The sequence below is a fragment of the Thamnophis sirtalis genome, unplaced genomic scaffold, assembly GCF_051295495.1.
Source record: "Thamnophis sirtalis isolate CommonGarterSnake01/CBP01778 unplaced genomic scaffold, rThaSir2_p1.2 scaffold_12, whole genome shotgun sequence".
Lineage (NCBI taxonomy): Eukaryota > Metazoa > Chordata > Lepidosauria > Squamata > Natricidae > Thamnophis > Thamnophis sirtalis.
This window is the reverse complement of record NW_028261392.1, coordinates 17,902,782-17,927,734: the sequence shown is the minus strand read 5'-3', so window position 1 is coordinate 17,927,734 and position 24,953 is coordinate 17,902,782. Positions and strand designations below refer to the sequence as shown.

The 24,953-nt window shown below is 37.5% G+C and overlaps 1 long non-coding RNA gene across 1 annotated transcript; it reads left to right on the top strand.

The window, feature by feature from the left end:
* Nucleotides 1-2,804: 2,804 nt before the first annotated feature.
* LOC148043262 (uncharacterized) lies at nt 2,805-16,853 on the top strand. Its single transcript, XR_015698216.1, has 3 exons — nt 2,805-2,922; nt 3,045-3,175; nt 16,769-16,853. It is a non-coding gene; the product is annotated as an uncharacterized LOC148043262 (long non-coding RNA).
* Nucleotides 16,854-24,953: the final 8,100 nt, after the last annotated feature.

Here is a 24,953-nt window from a genome sequence, read left to right as displayed (position 1 = left end):
ACCTTATTTTCCAAAGTACCAGAAGGCACAACAAGAAGCAATGGGTGGAAACTAATCAAGGAGAGAAGCAACTTAGAATTAAGGAGAAATTTCCTGACAGTTAGAACAATTAATCAGTGGAACAACTTGCCTCCAGAATTTGTAAATGCTCCAACACTGGAAGCTTTAAAGAAGATGTTGGATAACCATTTGTCTGAAGTGGTGTAGGGTTTCCTGCCTAAGCAGGGGGTTGGACTAGAAGACCTCCAAGGTCCCTTCCAACTCTGCTATTGTATTATTCTGTTATCAGCAAATTATATGTACATATATACATTCATAAACACACAAATGTGCACACACGCGCACACACACACAAATCACCATAATATGGCACCATAGAATTGCAATAGGATAAGTGTTATAATTCAATATTTAAGGAGCCATCTAACTGCTTCTGTAGTGGCTGCAGTGAGATCATCCCAGGTCATATATAGCTAAATGATTCTTTATTCTTAGTAAAGATTTTTTTTTTGAATTAAGACATAACACATCCATGCAGTGCTTTTGGCAATAGGATGGAGAAAGTTTCCATTGCTTTCTTATATAATATTTTTCAACTTCCCAATCTAGCCTACATCTTACTTAGTTTCCCAATTTAAGCAAGATTGACCATGGCAAGGTAATTGCAAAGATTTTTTAAAAGCACATACATTCATATATAAGTAGATTTAAAAAAAGACTTGCATTGCATTGGTTGCTATAATTAGGACAATTGTAATATATAAATGTTTTTTAGTCTTACAACAAATTAAGGCTTGACCACATAGGTACATATGTATCAAATTTCTCAGGATATCAATAGAAAAATTGTTCATATGTAGAAAGTAAAAACACAGTTCCACTCAGGTATACTAGAATTTTTCCATCAGATTAAAACTATTTTAGGTATTGTTCAACCCCAATAAATTCAAACATTTTAATGCTTTGATTTAATTCAATAACTGTGATTCTATTTTCTTTTCCAAGCATCCTATTTACAATCTTGATATTAACTCAAATCCATGTATACACAGACTGAATTTGTGACATATAAATCAGAATATTACTTTTCTAAACTACATGGGTCAAAACATAATCTTTACATACTCGAGGATAGCTCAAAAGATGAAAAATATTATTTTGTGGAATTAGTCTCATCTTTATGTTGTGTGATATTATGTTAACATTCCTTAAACTCCTTAGCACATTGATTTGTTAAATGTGGATATTCTAACTCATTCCTAACTCAATCTTAATATAACATTTCAACTAGAAAGGGAAACCAATTGTAGATTAGCAACTTCAAACTCATTAAGCCCAAATTATATAATTCAACTGGATTTCATTGTATGCATTGCTGTTATTCTGCCCAAATAAGAGACAGTAAATGGAATCATTGCTAAGCAGTGTAAGCAAACTCAGGTTTGGTTAGCAGTGGATAGGAAAAATAATCTAGTATTAGGGTAGAGTGGGAAAATGGGGAAAAAAAGAAATGCAGAAGAAGGTAGCAGCAACCTTCTTCCATATCTTGGTAGGAAAACTACATGATGTTAGAAGTCAACGCAATTTGGAGAGATATGATTTTACTAACTATGAAATAGCTTAAGCAGCAAACTGGATTTTGAATGCCAAACTATAAGATGTTAATAAACTCCTTAGCGATACCAGCCCTGAATGACTCTAGCATTATTATTAATTCATTCATTCTATCCCATCTTTATTGTTTTTCATAAATAGCTCAAGGTGATGAACATGCCTAATATTCCTTCTTCCTCCTATTTTCCCCACAGCCACAACCCTGTGAGATTGTTTGAGAGAGAATGAGTGACTGGACCAAAGTCACCCAGCCAGCCTAAAATAAGACTAGAACTCACAGTCTCACAGGCAGTGGTGGGATCCTCCCAGTTTAGCAACTGGTTCGGTGAATGCACAATCTCTTTGCGGGTGCGTCTTTGTGCAGTATGAAGAAGTCTTCACTTCAAGGGTTTGTTTGGAGGAGTAACACAGCTGATTTGCACTGCAATTTCTTTGCTGCGCAAATCAGCTGAGAAGATAAAGGTAGGAAAATAGCACGGGTGGGCCCATCTGATCGTCGTGGCAAACTGGTTCTCTCCCAGCTAATCATTGGAGCTAACGGTTCGCCCAAATCAGTCCAAACCAGTAGAATCCCACTCCTCCTCACAGGTCTTTTTAGCAAGATAATCCATAGTCAACATGCTAGGGTTAATGCAGTCACGCACATAGATTTTATGCGCTTAAACATAAAGCTCAAAAATATGAATGCTATTTTTTTAAATCATTCTATAAAGATAAAATGCTGAGACATATAAGCACAACTAAGTTTTCTTTTTCTTCTTCCTTATAATTATAGTTATCAACAGTTGACAAAATAGCCAATTGTGAGTAAGAAGCCTTTCATCCATCTGATTCTACAGTTCTGGTTTGACAAGCAAGACTCAGGAAATATACTTGTGCCATATCTTCCAAATTCTCTAAGGCTATTCCTTGCATATTGTCCGAGAAGAGAAAAGAGCCTCTCTGCCAGGAATAATTAACCCATACCCCTCCTACTTTCCCAGGGACATTTAGAAGAGAAGTCGTTTTGCTGACAATAGCAAGTGCTATATTTTGAAGAAAACATGTTGAAAACATTGCGATTAGATCAATTACTGAATGGCTTCAGTTCTAAGACTTCATTCACGTAGTATCCTGTTGCTCTGTATGGTGATCCCACAGAAGACAAACTCAAGCCCCCTTAGATTGCCGTGGGACCGAAGCAGCCCCTGATCAACCCCATGAACTCTGCCTCTGTTTTCAGACTATCAGAGTCTGGGAGACTACGAGAATAAAGGCAATGCACAGGTTATTGCATTCTCACTGTTCTTTGAAACAAGGATTATGCAGGCAAGTATAATGAGCCGGAATTCTGGTTTATATTAACTTTTTTGGCCTACAGCGATTTAGTCCTTTTTTCTTAAAAAAAAAAAAATGATTCCTATAAATATGCAATTTTCTTTTCATTACAGTATCACCCCTTTCTGATGAATTGGAATCTACTATTTTCAGTTATAACTGAAGCATATTTGATCTACAGCATCTGTCTTCCCATCACGTTGGGAACTGGAGAATAATTTAATTTATGTTTCCCATCACAGAGGTAAAAGAACCAAGCAAAGATTTTACTATTTAAAAAGACACTTTACATAAATGCTCATGGTCAAGCATTAGAGTACAATATTCCGTGGAAAAGTATGGGAAAACAGAGTTATCTAGTCAAACACACACCCTCATATTCCTTAAAGGAGAAATTGTGATTCAAATTTATTGTTTCTAACTATAGTCTACTTAATAAACTTAAACCATTGGGTGTTGTGGCCCACCAGCGACCAGAGGAGCTGGCAGCATATTTAGACAGTGAGAAGGTTGGGGAGGAACATGGGCCAGTCCTGGAGTCTGGGGAAGGCTCTGATGAGGGCTCTGTGTCAGAGTCAGAGAGAGGGCCAGAGCCATATGCCAGTTATCAGCTGTCTTCAGAGTCCAATATCATTGATGCAGATGAATAGCTGGATCCTGTTCCCAGTGTGTGCATGCACAGAGTTGCCAGATGAAGGGAACAGCTAAAGAACAGGGGTTGACTTGGGAGTAAGGCCAAAGGTGGATGATGAATGGTCCCTCCCAGAGGAAAATAAAAGAGGAGTGAAAGGGGAGTGGAGTTTGCAGGAGACAATTAGTTCAATTAATTGGTTTGTGACTCTCCGAGACTCCTTGCCAAGTTTTGCAGATCTCGGCCTGTCATCTCCCCAAGCCAGATAAGGTCTGTGACTGTAAATCCTCCCTGGAAATCCTCCCTTGTTGTATGTGAATGAGCAGAATTCGCAATAAATTAATAAAAGGTGTTTTTGTCAGGACCAGGAGTTTGCTTCATGCTTTTGGGAAGCCTAGATCAGAACATTGGGAAGAATGCAGCCCTAATGGACAGCCGTGACATAATGTGTCCTATATTTAATTTTGCAATTTAAGACTGGATCATATAATTTGTGACTGGACACACTCACAGGAAGATCTTTTTATAAAATTTAAAATTCTACCCCTGCTGGCCCTGTGCACACGCCATGCTCTCCAATTTCAAAATGAGTATAGTTAAGTCAAAGGTATGTGGATTCTTATGAGTTCTGACCCCCCTCCGTAGGGTGAGTGACGCCGACACAAGATCACTGTTAGCCATGCTTTATTCACAGTAATTACTCACAGACAAGACTTTGGCAGCAACCCAGACTCCCACAGGTAAGAGATACACACAAGAGCTTCTTCAGCTTAGTAAAATGGTTCTGTCCTGTAAAAAGTCTCCTCCCAAAGTCTCTTCTTATATACTCTCTTGGGAAGAGCCCAAATCACAACCACCTGGGCCCGATTATCTTCTATGTCTCCGTAATTGCTGCCTGCACTTATCCGCCCTTCTTTGCCTGGCATCCAGGACCAACTCTCTTTGCTCCTCCCCACTGCTCCAGGGCCTGATGTCAGGGACAAACTCCCTTTGTCTTTCACCACTGCTCCATGCCTCAGGCACCTCCTGGTGGCCAACCAGCCTCTCTGGTCCCTGCTTGGAGTCTGCACCCTGCCCAGGGTCCTCCACATCTTCCAGAGACGACTCATAGGGTCCCTCGCTGTCGGAGTCTATTGGCAGCTCCAATGGCTCCTGCTGGGCCACAACACTTCGGAACTTGAGAATTGTTTCCAAAAGCCACATCAAAAAACAGAAGCTCTTATTCAATTAAAGAAACATCCCTGCATCATGTGCTGCTGCTGGTCCTTATTGTATACATTAAAAGAATTGTCTGACTAATATTGTTTGTACACCTGGATAAACATGCAAATATGTACCCAAACTGGGTTGAATATCTGTGTATACATTGCAGTACAGGCACTAAGAAGTCATCCATCTATCTATCTTTAATTGGGGGTTACGTTTGTGTACTGTATTTTGCTTAAAATGTAGGCTCATAGGGCTGGAAGGGACTTTGGATGTCATCTAGTCCAACTCCCTGCTCAAGGCAGGAGAACTTATAGTATTTCAGTCAAATGATTCTCCTGTCTATTCTTGCAAATCTCCAGTGATGCAGCACATCACTGCTATTCCATTCATTATTCCAAGATTACAGGAAACATTGGTGTATAATGGTTAAGGCACCCAGCTAGAAAGCAGGAAATAATGATTCTAGTGCTGCCTTAGCCATGAAAACTGGCTGGATGACTTTGGCCCAGTCACTCTCTTTCTCTCCACCCAACTCACTTCACAGGGATGTTGTTATCGGGAAAATAAGAGAAGGAAGGTATATTGGATATGTTCTTTGCCTTGAATTAAAGGTGGGATACAAATTAAATGAATAAATAAACCTAAATAGGACTAGTAAATAATGTACCAAGATTAGTAAATACTGTATAAAATCCACAACTTCTTTCCTATTTTCCTGAGATATATAGAATAGATACATGATAGATAGGTAGGTAGGTAGGTAGAGATAGACAGACAGATAGACAGACAGACAGACAGACAGATGCAGTTTAAAAATTATGAATATTTTTCCTGGAAAACTTACATAAATAGTTATATAACCTGAACTGTATGTGTAAATGTGTGTGTCTGTGTTATCATAATCAGAAGAGTAAACTAGTTGACAAAAATGACTTCATTGAGTGTGGGCAAACACCTTCTCAGCCTAAGACATAGCACAAAATTTAGTACTGGTAATCACCAATAATTTGGATGTTAGTGAAAGAAAATTGAGCAAATTATTAGGGGATGCAACCATCAATGTTTATGGCATTCTTTTCAGTGCAAGTTGCTTGGAATGAAATGAGTAGAGAAGTTTTTATTAGCCCCACAAAGTTTTCCTGAACTTGGTCCATCCAATTATGTTGGACTATAAGCAGCAAAGGCAAAATGATGTTGACTGGGGTACATTGCCATTATTTTGTGGCACATCTGGATGGCTCCAAATTGGAGAAATGTATGTGCACCCTAGACTCAGCTGGTTAGCCACTGTGGGAACAGAATGATGAACTGTCAAATATTTCAGTTTGAACTACCATAGTTCTTTCTCTGTCCTTGTTTTCAAGGTCAAGTGTTGTTTACAATTAAAATATATCTTCCGCCTATTTATGCATTTTTAAAATTATTCAGCTGTCCACCTCCTCTTATTATTAAATGTCTTGGGAGCAGATCTCCCTTTCCCATTTCTCTCTATACAATTTAAAATATGTTAAATTATTGGCAGCATTCCACAAATATTAATATGCTTTTTCTGGTTCACATTGTTTATTTACACAAACTCTTCCTGCACCAAATGTGTTTTCTGCTGGAACAACTTAATCTATATTAAAACTGAAATTCCATGTGACAAGCCAGTTGAATTATATAGCTTTAAAAAACACTGGGATATAGAAATAAGATAAACATGCATGGCACATCCGTTTAACGTTACTAACATTTACTATGTTTGTATCATGCCCTTCTTTTCAAGATTTAATTGGCTTCCATGCTAATAGGTTGTCCCAATTTTCTTTGCAACAGTCCTTCGAGGTACATTAGGCTAAGTATAAATTGCTTGGTTCTCAAAAACTGTTTACATGATAACTGAATGGGGATTTGACTATGGATGGCTAACATCCCTGTTCAATGTCTATTAGCTCTGTTAGTCTACTCCACACTTGCCTGGAAAATTGGAGACTAATTCAGAGAAGAATCTATGAACCTAAGCAGTTTCTGACCAAAACTTTATGGGCATGAGTTGAACAAAAGTTAACTGAAGTGAAGATTTGTATTACCACTGGAACAAGTTTAATCTTACATTAATCATAGCCTTGATTTATGACCATTTTTAACAACTATTTGAAATTATGGCAATGTTGAAAAAAGTGAATTCAATCAGTCCCTGCATTTATAATAGTCACATGATCAAAATTTTGGATGCTTGGAAAACAACCAATGGTTTAGGATAGTCGTAGCATCCTGGGGTCATGTGATTGGCAATTGTGACCTCCCCAGGTAGCTTCCAACAAACAAAGTCAATGGGAAAAATTCGCTTAATAACTTCAGTGATTCACTTAACAATGATGGCAAAAAGGGTAATAAAAGCAGGTATGACTCACTTAATGAGACATCACTTCATGATAGATGTTTCTGTCCTACTTGTGGTAAGTCGAGGACTATCTATTACATTACTAGGGATAGAAGCTGAAATCACACATGAAGTTCTTTGACTTGGCATTCGTATGTTTTGTGAAACCAATGTTATGGTTTACTGAGCTATGATTTCTACTTTAGCATAGTATTCAAACCTGAGGAGGCTCATATATTTTACAAACTCTGGCAAGACTATGATTTAGTGAAATTGTAGAAGCTGCAGTATGTATCATGACAGCTCTGTCTAACTGGTTGATGTTCTTTCCTCTTTTCTATGTTTAGAAAGTGTCCATGGAGACTCGCAGTGATCCAGGTCATGGTTGTCCCAAAAGTGCTTTTCCAAGAGGCAACTGGACTTTCTGCTTTTTCTTTGAAGATGTTTCACTTCTCATTCAAGAAGCTTCTTCAGCTCTGACTAGATGGTGGGGAATGGAAGGATTTGCAAGGAATATAAAGCCTTCCATTCCCCATCATCCAGTCAGAGCTGAAGAAGCTTCTTGGATGAGAGGTGAAAGGTCTGAAACCAATGAAACCAGAAAGTTGAGTTGCCTCTTGAAAAAGCACCTTTGGGGCTGTGTTTAGGAAGTGTTTTCCACCAATACTGGACATTGTCTTGAAAATTCAGGCGTGGATTATTCAAGATCTAAGGAAGGGACAACCTTCTCTCGTATGAGAAGAGTAGCAGGATCATCTTCTGAGACTGCAGTGATTTATATTGTATAGATAGTTTCCCTTAACTTTGTCAGGCTAGGAAGCCATTTTTTGCACTGGTCCTTCAGGCCTGCCACATGTAATGCTGTCGGAAACTGGGAGGTGGGATTATATGGAATATGGGAGTTATAATCAAAATAGCATTCCTTTCTCAGAGAGTCAAGGACATCTTGCCCTGCACCTGGAGTGGTGTGACTGGGAGACATCTCCAGTTTTAGATGGTGCCTGATTGGGTCATGTGATTGACATGTGGGTGCTGAGCAGGGATCTGAACTTTCACTTGGGTGGGGAAAACCTGGAAATTTTCAGATCTGGGTTTTCTCACATGTGCCAATATGATATCTCTAATAAAATGGAACTTTGTGGAAACTTAAGCCTCAGAGAGTTTTTCATTGGGGGTGTTACTTGGAACCCAGGCAAACTTTTATTTTCATCTCAAAATCTTCTGACTTCTCTAGAATGTAAAGAAGCTAACCCCAGGGCTAATAAATCTGCATAAGCTATTTCCTGAAAAATATAACTTTAAACAAAAACCTGCATAGTTACAACAGCATTGTGACATTGAACTTAAATGATTATTATAGCTTGTTTAATGGATAACCAAACTGTAATATCAGTATTGACCTCTATTATGTCAGTAGATGTGTAAATACTGGACTAAAGTGGCTTCCCACATTTCTCTCACCTCTGCTCTACTTGTGGTTAGTCAGCAAATTTTAGAATGATAGCCTTCTAGTGATAAGAGAAAACAAACAATTATAAATGTAGGCCTCATTATTATTTGTGAGATGTGTCAGGCACTTTTGTAGATGGTGTCATGTGATCTGAAGGAGAGAAAAATCCATATTCTAATCTTGCAAGGATCAGCAAATCTCAATATCTATTCTTATCCATTTTGAACAATTCCATGATTGTTCACTCCTCTGAAATATTAATTAAGAATAACCAGGTAAAGGTAAAGGTTCCACTCGCACATATGTGCTAGTTGTTCCTGACTCTAGGGGGCAGTGCTCATCTCCGGTTCAAAGCCAAAGAGCCAGCGCTGTCTGAAAACATATTGTGATCATTTGGCCTACATGACCAAAGATGCATGGAACACTGCTAGCTTTCCACCAAAAGTGGTCCCTATTCTTTTACTTGCATTTTTATATGCTTTCAAACTGTTAGATTGGCTGGGACAAGTAATGGGAGCATACTCCATTATGCCACGCTAGGGATTCGAACCACCAAACTGCCAACCTTTCTGATCAACAAGTTCGGAGTCTTAGCCACAGAGCCACTGCATCCCTAAATAACCAGATATAACATAGCAAATAGTTTTAGATACTTAAAGGGCTGACATAGTTTTTGATGGCCATGTTTATCTGATTATTTTGAAGTGCTATGTAAGAAACTCAATAAAATACAAAGTTTCAAATATTTCTTACATAAAATCTGCCCTCAAGCTTGAAAATAAATGACTGTAAGATAGCATTTCATGTATTCTAAGTCATTTCAATTCTCTCTGAAATTCCATGAATAAATAAACTAAAAATAAGAATATAAAATGTGTTTTAAATAAATACGTTTACAATCATTAAAGATTGAATAAATCATTAACAGCTGCAATAATGAACACAAGCTTATATCTATTGTCATAAAAGGGTATGTGTGCATTGTGCATTTGCAATATAGTTTATTTCTAATTTTAAGGCCAATGAATAATGTTGAAAATGTTAATGTTTATATTTTCTTTCTTCTCTTCTCCTCTATTAAATGGGACATGTGTGTGTAATCATATGAGATCTTCTTTATTTTTAGGATTCTTGTTGTTGTTTGTTGCGAAGTTGTGTCTGACCCTTCAGGACCCCATGGACAACATTCCCCCAGGCCTTCCTGTCCTCCACCATCTTCTGTAGTCCATTTAAGCTCATGCCTACTGCTTTGGTGACTCCATCCAGCCACCTCATTCTCTGTCGTCCCCTTCTTCTTTTGCCCTCCATCATTCCCAGCATTAGGTTCTTCTCCAGTGAGTCCTTCCTTCTCATTAAGTGGCCAAAGTATTTGAGTTTTATCTTCAGGATCTGGCCTTCTGAAGAGCATTCAGGGTTGATCTCCTTTAGGACTGACCGCTTTGATCGCCTTGCAGTCCAAGGGACTCGTAGGCGACTTCTCCAGCACTGTAGTTCAAAGGCCTCAATTATTTGACACTCAGCTTTTCTTATGGTCCAACTTTCACAGCCACACATTGCAACTCGAAAAGCCATAGCCTTAATTATACACACTTTTGTTGAAGGGTAATGCCTCCGCTTTTTAGTATGCTGTCTAGATACGCCATAGCTTTCCTCCCCAGGAGCAAGCAACTTTTAATTTCTTTTAATTTAATTAATTTGTGTGTGATATTATCAGGAAAATCAATTTTTCATGTAGAGTCAATTCATCTTACATGTTACATAAAGCATGTGAGAGATAATGTTAAAAATGAACGCAAACCCCATTCCTCATTAGCACTAATTTAGGTAATGAAATGTCTTCAAGAAAACAGTCAAGCTCAGAGAGCAACAAGAACCTCTTTTTTTTAACCCTGAGCTACAAATATTCTCCTTTATTGTGATACATCTGTTGGGAGAAAAACACCCATTTTTGCACTTCACAGTGTTCACGCTGAAATATCCTCACTTCATTGTTATCTATAAAGACAAAATATGTGTTATCTTCATAACAAAGACATACCCTTGAGGTATACTGGGGCATGTCACTCTTAAGGCATGTCAGTTAATGGGGAAATATGTTGCAGTGGTGGTTGGGGAATCACATCTTATCAAAGTTGAGTTATTTGGCATGATGTGGATGTTGGATGATGTGGATCTGGAAATGTCAGAATACATTAAACATGCTATTTGATGTGCCATCCTAACTCATTTATGTCCTAACTTGCACATTATGTTATTCCCTGAGCATGCTTATCTCAAAGGCAGCCCTTTTATTTCTTTGAGAGTTGTTAAAAGAAAGAACAACAAAATAGCTCTCCGCCTGTGGTGACAGGTAATAAGTCTGAATCCTATTGTACAAATCCGAAGAGATCTATGAAACCTTCATGTAATTTGGTGTAACAAATTATAGCTTTTGATCAAGACATAACAATCAAAAGAACAGAAGCTACTTGACAAATGGTTTAACTCATTGTGTTATTAAAAAAGAAGAAGGAAGGAAGGAAAAGATCTTAGTAAAAAGATCTGCAGGGGTGAATTTTAAACATGCTGAAAAATATCTCTGACAGGATGTTTTATTCCCCTTTAGCAGTTGGCAGTCACTTTACATTGAATATACACACACAAACACACACACACACACACACATTATCACAGAAGTGAGTATACCCCCTCACATTTTGTAAATATTAAGTACGAGGCGTGAGGTAAAGTATAACAGGTTTATTAACGGTTTAAACGGTACAACAGAACTTCAGGACTCGGACAGCGCTTGCCCGCCTGACAGCTCTTTATATATGAGAGCTGTCAGGCAGCTGGCCAATAGGCGTCCAGCGATTCTCCCACCAGCCAGAGGGCGCACCGGGGCCAATCAGAAGCCTGCGGCTCCGGCCGTGCCTGCCGGCTGCATCGGGAGGACGCAACAGTAAATATTTAAGTAAACCTTTTCAGGTGGCAACACTGAAGAAATGACACTTGGCTACAATGTAAAGTAGTGAGAATACAGTTTGTATGACTGTGTAAACATGTTGTCCCCTCAAAATTACACAACACACAGCCATTAATGTCTAAATGGCTGGCAACAAAAGTGAGTACACCCCTAAGCAGTGGTGGGATGCAACCAGTTTTAAAACTGGTTTGGTGAATGTGTCCATGTGCGTGCACACAGCATTCAAAAACCGCCCATTTTAAGATTAAAAACTTAGCTTCTATGTCAGCGCCGGTGAGTAAAACAGCTGACATGCAGCAATCCGCTGTGCCTTGCGGATCAGCTGAGCTAAAAAAACAGGGAAATATTGGGCAGGAAATGGCAGGAGTGGGCGGGTGGGGCCAACTGCTCACCATAACTATCGGTTTGCCTGAACCGGCTGAATCCCACCCCTGCCCTTGAGTGATAATGTCCAAATGGGGCCTAAGTTGTTGTTTTCCCTGTTTTTACTCCCTGGTGTCATTACACATTACACAGACATTCTGTACATTTTGTCATAATTTAACATAAAGCTTATATTTTCCCCCCTCATCAAAATGTCATAGCAAAATTCTACAGTTAGACAGAGCAGCTACCTTAAAGTATGGAAATTATGATATTTTCAGCTATTTTAGTTTATTATGACTGCATTGTTACTTCCAAGGATAAGATAAAATATCTAATAACGGCTGGGATTAGACCAAAATGTGGTTCCTGGGTAATAATGTGAGTTCCAACTTTCCTTTAGATAATTTGAACCAGAGCTCTCTGAGGTTCAAATATCAAACCTACTATTATTTTTTTTAAGATTTTTTTTTAGTTAATGAAGATTTTTCAAAATCCCATTTTGCTCCAAGGAGCACCAAACTACACTCATTGTAGCCTTAATTTATATCCATGGCAAACCTGCAAAATAAATATACTTTGAAAGCTTATCCAATATTTGAGTTCAACAACCACATTAGGAATCATTCACTGTCATCCCAAATTATCTCCAGTCTTTCCAATGACTCACTTAGGGGCTGTCTCAGCTCTTCTATTAATAAATGGTAGAAACTATTGACATATTACAATATATTAAAATTACTAATAAAGCAAGCTTCTTAATGTTAGTACTGATAAATACATTTAAAAAAAGTTATTATGCAGATATATCCCTTTGACAATATGGTGAAGGAAAATGAAAGAACCGAGGTGGCACAGTGGTTAAGTGCAGCACTGCAGGCTACTTCAGCTGACTGCAGTTCTGCAGTTCGCCTGTTCAAATCTCACCGGCTCAGGGTTGACTCAGCCTTCCATCCTTCCGAGGTGGGTAAAATGAGGACCCAGATTGTTGTTGGGGGCAATATGCTGACTCTGTAAACCGCTTAGAGAGGGCTGAAAGCCCTATGAAGCGGTATATAAGTCTAACTGCTATTGCTATTGCTATAATCAGTTAATGTTGTGAAAACCATGTGACACTTAATTGTATAGAGCAGGGGTAGTCAACCTTTTTATACCTACCACCCACTTTTGTATCTCTGTTAGTAGTAAAATTTTCTAACCGCCCACCGGTTCCACAGTAATGGTGATTTTATGAAAACCTAATGAATATGTTTTTAAATAATGCTATGACCTTTTTTTAAAAAAGTCAATTATTTTTTTTAAAAAAAGGAAAGTGCTTCAGTATTGGACAAAACCCCTACCGCCCACCATGAAAGCTGGAATGCCCACTAGTGGGCGGTAGGGGCCAGGTTGAACTACCACTGGTATAGAGTCTACTTTGCATCATTAAAGGTCTCATCTTCTGGCCCATGGAATTTGCAAGTAGGTTTGGGAACAACCCCACTTGAAACTTTTAAATCTGCTCCCAGTTATTGAATGACAAGGGCCAGTTTTCATCTGACCTTTAATTCACCCAACAATCAATTTATACTTAAATATTCCTGACAAAAAAGCAACTGACATACGTTTATTCTATTTGTCTTTGTTTTTTTTCTTGGATGGATTTAAAAAAATAGTTTTAGAATGCTTGAACCAACTTGCTTTGAAGTAGATGGCCTCCTTCTCCAAAGGCATATGTATCTAAGAAATCTATTCCAGCTATATTGGATACTGAGAATCAAACTGTATATCACTTTAAAGATAGAACAAAATCTTAATTGTTTTCCTTTTCTTATTTAATCTATGTATTGTTACTTTTATTCAAAAAATAGTAGAAGAGTTGGTTAACACTTAATAAACATGATAGCAGTTTTCCAATATTTGAGGGGCTGCCACAAAGAAGAGGTCAAAGCACTATTTTCCAAAGCACCAGAAGGCAAAACAAGAAGCAATAGATGGAAACTAATCAAGGAGAGAAGCAACCTAGAACTAAGCAGAATTTTCCCAACAGTGAGAACAATTAATTAGTGGAATGAATTTCCTTCAGAAGTTGTGGGTGCTCCATCTCTGGAGGTTTTTAAGAAGGGACTAGACAGCCACTTGTCTGAAATGATATAGGGTCTCCTGCTCTAGCAGAGGATTAAACTAGAAGACCTCCAAGGTTCCTTTCAACTCTGTTATTCTGTTATTAACACCTTGGTGCCAGTATCAATCTGCATCTATTCCCTCTCCCCTTGCACCTACAAAAATATGATATCCTAAAGGTCACAAGGAAAAAAAATCTGCAAAAGGGTCTTGTTTTTCAATAATAATTTGCATTCATTCACTGCATTTAATCAAACTCTATTTTCTGTGACAATAAAAAAGATTTAAAATGTAAGCTCCTGAAATGAACTTTCAGAAGATTTACATTACTGGATAATTTTAATTTAATCCAAGGACATCACCATTTTTTAAAACAATTTTATGAAATAAAGGGTTAGGGTTAGGCAAAAGAAATAATTTGGCATACCAGAATTTATAAATAATTTCATGATAATATACATAAAGATTAGATATTTGATCATAAGATAAAGGTTCCCCTCACACATATGTGCTACTCATTGCTAACTCTAGAGGGTGGTGCTCATCTCCATTTCAAAGCCAAAGAGCCAGCGCTGTCCGAAGAAGTCTCCGTGGTCATGTGAGCGGCATGACTAAACACCGAAGGTGCATGGAACGCTGTTATCTTTCCACCAAAGGTGGTCCCTATTTTTCTACTTGCATTTTTATGTGCTTTCGAACTGCTGGATTGCAGAAGCTGGGACAAGTAATGGGAGCTCACTCCATTATGCGGCACTAGGGATTCGAACCGTTGACCTTTCTGATAAACAAGCTCAGTGTCTTAGCTACTGAGCCACCCTTTAGATATTTGATCATATCTAACAAGAAAACCTTCATGTGTAGAATATTTTTATTTATTTATGTATTTTTATACACCTTCCTGGATCAATTTTAGGTGAACCTCCATATATGATAAAAATAAATGTGGTTATAGTATCAGTTTGTTTTGTGCATTGTGATAAAAAAAATCAATCAATTAGGAATTCCTTGGGCTGTTTTATACAACCATAAAACATACCTACTTACATTGAAAGGTATTTAGTCATCTCCATTTTTGGACTTTAAAAGATATTGAACTTTTGAGAAACTGGAACCAATAAAGAATGGCATTTATGTCCAATATATGACAACGTTTCTTTCATCTCTGTTTGTCCTGGGGAGTTTCCCATCTATAAAAAATTTTTGGCAATTTGATTCATAGCTGCAATCATTTCATGTACTCTTTCTGCAACAGTCTGTGGAGGACAGGCAGCATATATATCAGTTCCTCAATGGAAAATGATGTGAAAGCACTCCATGGATTGTGACACTTTTATTCCTAATAATGTAATCTGAACTGCAGTAAGATATCACCAGGTAAAAAGCTATCCGTGTCTGCTGATACTTTTTTCCCCTTTTCTCCATCCATTTCCCCCCTAAAATGGATATTCTAAATTGTTTAAAATTTCAGTAGCTGCACAATAACTTAGGATCATCTGTAATGCATGTCAGCAGAACACTATACTTTCTCTAATGCAGAAAAAATGCATGTTCTTGGGATGTTTTCTGAGATTCTATTCTTTGCCTTCAAAAGTTAAAAATCAAGATTTAACATCAAATTCTGCCTGGCAGTGTCAAGAATTCAGCATTGCTTGATGTGTCTTATATTCTGGATATGATCGTACTGTATGTGAAATATTTTATATCTTTTGCAAATCATAGTAGCATACAGAAGTGGTGGGGTATTTCTGTATTTCTGTTCTTCAAAGATCCTGATTATTTTCTCACTTTCAACATTTCTAAGCTGGCAGATATGAAGCTGATTATGATTCATTTTTCAAGCTGCATTTGAGGGTTTGTATGTTGCAGAAGCACTATAATTTTCTTTCTGGGTTGATTATTGTAAATATGCCAGAATAAAATCAAAGTGGAATAATATTTTTGTGCTGGAAAATTATCACATTTAATTCCCATATTGTTTTTAATGGCAGATTCCTCTCACAAGTATTACTGCAGAGTCTACAAATTATTTATTTATAATTTAATGCTCAAGTTTTTAATAAATAAAATTAGTAAAGAAAGATAGAATATAATTATAATAATCATTAGTTTCTAAACATTTTTGTTTGGTCAGTGGATACCTATTTTCGGGATACATATTTTCAGCATCTTGTTCAAACAATGGTCGATTCCAAAATTATTTATGTAAAAGAATTTTGGAATTGATGGAAATGTAATGTAAATGGAATTGATGTAAAAAAGATCTTGAGACTCTAGAAAGAGTGGAAAGTGCAACAAAGATGATTAGGTGACTCAAGGATAAAGCATATGAAGAACGATTGCAGGAACTGGGTATGTGTAGTTTGATGAAAAGAAGGACTAGGGAGACATGATAGCAGCCTTCCAATATCTCAGGGGTTGCCACCAAGAAGAGGGAGTCACGCTATTCTCCAAAGCACCTGAGGGTAGGACAAGAAGCAACAGGTGGAAACTAATCAAGGAGAGAAGCAACTTAGAACTGAGGAGAAATTTCCTGACAGATAGAACAATTAATCAGTGGAACAACTTGATTCCAGAAATTTTGAATGCTCCAAAGTTTTAAAGATTTTTTTTAAAAAAAAACTGGAAGTTTTTAAGAAGATGTTGGATAACCATTTGCCTGAAGTGGTGTAGGGTTTCCTGCCTAAGCAGTGGATTGGAGTAGAAGATCTCCAAGGTCCCTTCCAACTCTGTTATTCTATTCTTTTTCATCAGGTAGATGCTTTTCAATGTACTGCTATACACTACTATAGTACTGCTTCATACCATCAGAAATTGTGGGTTCTTCATCACTGGAGGCTTCCAGAAAGTGAGTAGACAACCATTTGTCTGAAATGGTATAAGGTATCTTGCTCGAGCAGGGGGTTGGACTAGCAAACTTATAGGGTCCCTTCAAACTATATTATTCTATGTTCTATATTGTGCCAGTGAAGCCACACTTGGAATACTCCATCCAGTTCTGGTTGCCGTGATACAGAAAGGATGGAAGGTCCTAGAAAGAGTGCAGAGCACAGCAACAAATATGATAAGAGGTGTGGAAGCTAAACTGTACGATAACATGTTAAGGGAACTATGCATATCTAGCATAACAGAGAGAAGGATTAGGAGTGACATGATAGTTGTCTTCCAGTACTTGATGGGCTGTGATAGGGAAGAGAGGATTGACTAATTCTCCAAAGCATCCGAGGCCAAGACAATAAATAATGGGTGTCAGCTCATTAAAGAAAGATCCTATCTGGAACTAAGGAGAAATTTCCTGGCATTAAGAACAATTAATCAATGGAATAGCTTGTCTACTAGAGTTGTAGGTGTTCCATCACTGGAGGTCTTCAAGAAAAGATTGGACAGCCATTTGTCTAGCTGTCCAGTAAGAACTCCTCCCTCTCTGCAGGAGAGTAGAAATCCTCTAAGATCCCTTTGAGCCCTATAATTGAATTCCATGTGTTTTCAGAAGCTCAAGTTCATTGATTAAATATGGGCATCATGGTGGGAACAATGAGGTAATACAGATTGATGGAATCTCATAGCGGTACTTAAGATAGTGAACAAATACGTATAAAATTCCATGAAGACCACTTTTTCTTTGATTCACAGTAGAATGTCACTAAACGCTAGGCTGAGCTGGGAAAGAATGACTAGCCCAAAGTCTTCAGATCAGTTTTTATAGAACAAGGGTACATTTGTTTCCCAATCTAACATTTTAACCACTACATCAGAGTAGTTTTTCCACATTAATTGTGTTTGGCTACTGTAGATACTTTCAAATCTGCAAAGATGTAAAACATATATATGGATCTTCTTTGGCTTTATGTTCAATTTAAAATAACATTTGTGATGCTTATTTCAAGACTAGCTTTTTATGCAAGTATAGCAAGAAGGTAAAGCTCCTGTGGTATTTCAGATTTATATATTTGGCCCGCTTAATTACAGAATGACATCTATATATATGATTGGATTAGATTCCAGAAGAGTTGAATGTCTGACAATGATTATAGAAATAGATCATGTCCTCCATGTATGTCTTAAAATAAATACGGTTAACATAATTCACAATATTGGCTTAGTATTTATGATAATTGATGAATTCCACAAAACATGCTTAAAGAAATGCATTGCCTACACTTAAGCAGGATTTTATCCAGTAGGTAATAGTGTTCCCTAAAGACTAATGGATATTGCACAATTGCATTTTATTCAATGTGAACATTTCCTTTTCTAATTCACAATTCCCATCTGTATTTATTAGGCTACAAGAAAGTTTCATACAGAATTCTGTATATCAGTTCACCATTAAAGCTGACAAAAATCAAAGCATAGAGCAACTCAAAAGAAGTAAGGCAAGATCAGAAGATGTGGAGACATGTGGCCCATAGAATTGCCAAGAGTCAAACACAACTGAATGGATATCATCATCATCATCATCATCATCATCATCATCATCATCATCATCTATCTGTTAATGTACTAAGATATTATATTCACCACAGTAAGGAAAAAGAAACCTAGTACAATTTTGGGAAAGAGGTGTCTTGCCTATAAGACCGGACTTGGAGACTAAAATGGTAGAATATGCTAAAACAGACAGTGCATCATATATTCACAATAGGAGCTTTACTAATTCAAGTAAGAATGACTCTCTTATAGAGTCAGGCATTGGTATATGTTTGAAACTAACAACAATTACTTTAAAAAAAAAACTTACAGTAACTATAACAATGCAATAAAATTCAACAGATACATATAAAGGTTAAAAAGACACACAAGAAAAACAGCTCATTAAACCAGATATTAGTAATCCCTCAAGAGTCCTTCTACACATCAATAATTAATAAACATCTGGCACAAAACTATCATAGTTCTCTGGTTAATATATGATATAAAATTAGGCTGAGTTGAGAAAGGTTTAACTTCAGCTTGACCAACATTCAGGTCAAGAAAGCAAATCAATTTTTCTCTGATGGCAATATGCCAACTGTAATTTAATATTTCAATGTTTAGCTATGGACATTCTGGTGAGAGTCTGGTCAGGACATTCAGCAGGTTCTGACCAGTTCTAGAGAACCGGTAGAGGAAATTTTGAGTAGTTCAGAGAACTGGTAAATACCACATCTCACTGGCCCCCATCTATTCTCTGCCTCCCAAGTCCCAGCTGATAAGGAGGGAATGGTGATTTTACAGTATCCTTCCCCTGCCATGCCCATCAAGCCACATCATGCCCACCAAGCCATGCCCACAGAACTGGTAGTAAAAAATTTTTGAATCCCATCACTGATTCTGGTGGCAATCAACAAAAACACCATTAATTCTTCAGAGTAGATATTTGTGTAGAAGTGGAAAAAATGTATTCAGGAAAGCCAGTTGTGACCTCATATTAATTATTGGATTCATAACTTTATCAATCTCTGAAAACATGCCAGACCAGAAGGAAAAGACATGACCATCACAAGTGGTAATTTTCTTTTTCTTCCTAACCCTCCCAGCAAAGAAGATGAGCTTCTTTGTTTCTGCATGTTAGTTTATGAGGAGTCATGTACCATCTAGGGAATAGTTTAAGAAATATTTACGTAATCTGCACTGACAATGATGAAACAGGTTTTATTTCCATATTTTACTCCAATCTTGATTCTTAATTTATGGTTGGGAATCTTTTCCCCAGGCTATTTTCAAAGCAGTTAGAGGTTTGGTTTGTTTGTTCTGTTTGCTGTATATTTTTGTTTTGTGATAACGAAAACTGGCTGGGTGACTCTGGGTCTCTTCACTCATGTTCAGCCCATCTCACTTCACAGAGCTGCTTTTCTGAGGAAAATAGGAGGAGGAAGGAGTATTAGTAATGTTTTCTACCTTGGGTTATTTATAAAGAAAATAACAATAAAGATGGAATATAAATAAATACATATGATTTACAATACAAAAGCAGAGTTTGGGAGGGACCTTGGAGGTCTTCTATCCAACCCCTTACCTAGGCAGGAAACCCTATACCATTTCAGACAAATGGCTATCCAACATCTTCTTAAAGATTTCCAGTGTTGGGGCATTCACAACTTCTGGAGGCAAGCTGTTCCACTGATTAATTGTTCTAACTGTCAGGAAATTTCTCTTCAGTTCTAAGTTGCTTCCTGCAACTGTTCCTCATATGTTTTAGCCTCCAGTCCCCTAATTATCTTTGTTGCTTTCTCTCCACTCTTGCTAGAGTCTCCACATCTTTTCTACATCGTGGTGACCAAAACTGAATGCAGTATTCCAAGTGTGGAATATATTATATTTAGATATAATTCCTTTAGATGAATCTGACAGAACCAATACCTCTGCTTGATCCTTTGTCAAGTAAATCTCTTGGTTTAGCTTTTATTTCTAAACTAAGAAGAAAGAGTCTATAGTAAATTTTAATTAAAATGTGGTTCCAGGGATTTACTCTATATTTATTTAAGAATTGAATGAATCCACTTCCCACTCGAAGATGTTCCACCACTACAATTAAGTAGGACCATTGCAGTTGGTTGAAGGCCTTAATATATCTAAGCTAAGAATAGTTAAGGAAATATATCATGTCCATTGTGTTTTAGTGTTCGGCGTGCTTTCCTGAACCAATTGATGCCAAATACTGAGGTACCGCTGTACTTCACAGTTATAAGGAATACTTTTGAATATGGGAGAAGAATGTTTAGAGTTCATTGTACAAAAATCACTGCACATATTAGCAGCAATTTCATTTATGTAAACTGGATGAGAATGCATGCTTATGAAAGAAGGAAGGTAAGAAAAAAAGGAAATGTTGCATAATGTGTTCAGACATGTATTATATTACTCTCCATGATGTGTAGAAAGATAATTTTCCAGTATTCTGATCACTGGAGGCTCACTAAGCATTAAATTGACTAAAAAGAATGGGATGAATTGAACCATTAAAGCAGGTTGCCTAAAGGAATCTAATATATTGGAATTCTGTACCTAGGATTCTTTGGAGTAACATAAAATTACTCCAATAATAATCTGGATGGAAGGAGGAACAAAACACGGGCAATCCAGGGATTAAAATATACAGAAGAACAAACCAAAGATTTATGTCCTAAAGTACTATAAGAGAGACATGACACAATTTTAGCACTGTGAAAATACAAAGTGACACACTCCCTATCAGCTTGCCTTTGCTCTCAGAGATTATGTGCCAGATAGGATGCCAAACCACTAAAATACGTAGGTGGTTTGGCATTGCCAACTTTTTTATGAGAAAGACTCAGATTAGATTTAACACAAGTAGTAGCAGCAAAATAACAATGTTAGTGATAATCATTATAGCTTAACGTCTCCCGGTTACAATCTCATGCTACATCTAGCCAGAAAGCCCAAATCTTGCCCACTTGGCATAATGGCATCTGCATTACGCAGCTGTTGGAAGCACCAGGATAAAACAAGTTGGTAGACCTATGCAATTAATTAATTGCATTGTCTTACTAACCTAGATGGACATCTATTACATTTGTACCACTGATGACTAAAGTGCAGTTTTCTGTCTCTATGGTTACTAGGAGCCAAGGAGAATTTGAAAAAGAATTAATTTTACTTCACTGGCATCAAGCAAACTTCCTAATATCAGTTGATAAAGAATACAAGTGAAAGGCCACCCATTGCCATAATATTTCTGGTGGAAGGAAGCAGGATGCTGGTTTACACAGCAGGGTCCTTTTTTCTGTTTTTAATTATTGTTTCATCAGTTTACAATTTACAATCATAATTTTAAGATGATGCGGGCCAATGCGAAACATTTAAGGCACAAGACATTGTATAACTATAGTACTCCGGCCAAAGTGGTTTAGTTTAATATTTTCTTCCATTAATCTTCAAAATCTAGAGCAAGCAAAATGCTGAGTAGTTTTTTTGTGGCCAAATCCAGAAAATGATTTGTTTACTATGATAGAATGTAATAGCTCATCTATAAGACATAGCTTTTTATAATTATCCAAGTACATATTTTGGTTGCCTTGAGGCTTGCAGCTCTTATAAACGGTCAAATAAGTTGTATTATGCCTCAATTTGTTCCTTAAACTAGCTGATCCTTCTCTGGCTAAAAACTGCAGTTCTGCCACCATCTGCCAAAGGGCAATGTTCCTTTCCAGCCACTGTTCAAATCACAAATTGTCCTTCACAGAATGCAGTCAACCTAATGCACAAGGTGAGTTCACTTTTGCAGCAAATGACCCAAATAATTTCTTCCACTAGGAAAGTTGCAGATGCTAAGGGGAACTTGGCTTTTATTGTACCTGTCAGAATGTATTTCAAGATAATTTCCAATTAAAATAAATTACGATTTTAGGGAAAATAACTTTTGAGGATGCATAAATATTCCTACTTCTTTCCCACTTTTATTATCTACTTGCCTCTTTCTTGCATTCTCCCTTCCTCTCTCTCTCTCTCTCTCTCTCTCTCTCTCTCTCTCTCTCTCTCTCTCTCTTTCTCTCCTTTCTAAGATCTCATTGCTGAGACTTATAACTTATTTCAAATACCTATCTTTGACCTTGAGAAATGCTTTTCCTTTTCAGAAATTTTACCTCTGCATTTGACAATTAAAATGCCTTTCTATTGATTGCTTTGAAAAAGCTCTTGTATTTAGGATAAAAAAGTTAGTGTTTTGATATTCTACAGTTAAAATGTTATTTCACAGTACAGCCTATTACATGCATATTAGAAAAAAAAGGAAACGCCTTTGTGTCTCTTTTGTGTCATCTCAAAATTCAGTGTAGTCCAAATCATTGTTTCCATCAAGGCTAAGGAGAAATCTGGATAAGCCACGGAGAAAATAGAGAGCCAATATATAACAGCAGCTAAGATATTTGACTTGCAGTAGAAAAACATGGATTCAACCATTAAGCTCTCTGGTTTACCTGGGACAGTTGTTCTCAATCTACATCATAAGGTTGTTGCTTTGGTGTTTAAAATTAGGAAAAAGCTACCCTGTATGGCACGTTGTACTTCCAGAGGAAAGACAGGATAAGCATGCAATAGACATTGTCCCTCATTGTTATTTCCTAGCCCTTACTAGCCTTGCAGATGTTAAACAGCAAGATGGTATATTGTCCCGTATATAGACACTGACTTTCAATTGCATTTTTATAATAAGATATAGTATGAGTGTACTGAGTAATGGGGTGCATGAATATGATGCATTCATTGTTTTGGCTCCCACAAGGAAAATCTCAAGATACTCAACCCACAATATTTGTAAATCTCCCCTTCTAATTAGCAGTGGGGTTGTGATTTTTGATTGTTTCTGACCATTATCTGGATTTACAGATTACGTCTGATAAAACAGTGGTCCCCAAAAGCTTGCAGCTTGGAAACCCAGCTGGGGCAGAAGGAGGGGAGAACCGGACCACACAAATGGTGGGTCGGTGAGCATGCACATGCCATGCGGCTCGACTGCCAGCCCGCCATTCGCTGCGGACACGTGTGTGCATGCTGGCCCACTTCTTGCATGGCTCTGTTCCAAATGGGCCATGGCCTAGTAGTGGGTTGCAGGCTTGCAGCCCTGGTATTGAGTACCCCTCTAATAAAACATCACAGTTATACTTTTGTTTAACTCTTCCATTTCTGAACCTTTGGGGTGTCTCCTCATTTATTATATTCTGAAAGGCAGGAACAAAACCAGCTTATTTTTCTGCAAAAATTTCAGGATCATTTATCACCGTGATGGCAAACCCATGGCACGCGTGCTGAGGTGGCCTGCAGAGCCCTCTCTGCTGGCATGTATGCCATTGCCCCAGGTCAGATCTCCGTGGCCTTTCTTTTGTGAGCTTCTGTTTCCCTGTGAACGATGAAACAGAAGCTCACGAAAGAAAAAAGATCTTACCACTGGACGCACTGCCAGTGTTGGGATGCCCTGCCTCCCACCAGCCAGCTGGTCTTCGGGTGTCTTCTGTGCATGTGTGCATGTCCATGCATGTGTAGGTGCATGTCCATGCGTGCATGTCCATAGATGCATGCACATGCATGCACATGTCCATGCATGCCCATGCATGTGTGCACCTTTCAGTTTGGGCATGCATGTGCACAGTTTGCGCAGTCCGTGTCTAAAAGGTTCGCCATCACTGATCTATCAGATTACTGATAGGAAAAAAACACTAGAAGCTGAAAGTCCTTTTGTATTATCCTTCCCTCTAAATTGCAATAATTTGTATTCAATTGCAAAAAGCATATTTAAGTTCTCCCGAGTCCAAAATAAAACTTTCCTTTAAAGCTCAGAGAAAAGTGAAGACTGGAGAATTAGCATCCAGCCTGATTTTCAGCGGCTATATATAGTATTTAAAATATGCCTGAAACCTCAATCGTTATTTAATTCTTGTAATTATATCAATATGAGAGCAGAAGCTGAGGTTAAGGAATGGTATGAATTCAAGATAAAGCTTTGGGATTTACAGATTTCCTGCTACAAGCTCCATCTTCAGAGTCTTAAACCAAATGAAATTCTAAGACAAGGCCAACATTAGAATATTATGCCAATATTATTGATTTATACCAGTCCATGTGGCTGATGCTGAACTTCATAGCAGTGAGTACTGGAATTGTGCCTACAGGAACATCCAGTTATTTGAATAACTTGATTGCAATTCATGTTCCTGTGTGTTCTGCTTGATCATGCAATCAGAGTTGTTTAACTTTTCCTTAGGAACTTCTACTTTTTGAAATTGGCACCCCCTTCTTCTCTCACTCCCAGATATATTTAGAATCTAATCTCTCGAGGTTTCAAAAGACCTTCAAAACACTTCTTAGATCATTTATGAAGCTATAAAGAACTTTTATTTTCAGGGGCAATATGAAATATTGGTTCAAGGTACGGTAGTGATAGCATTCAATTTTTAATAAATACTTTATATACATTTACTATATAAATAGTTTACAATCAATG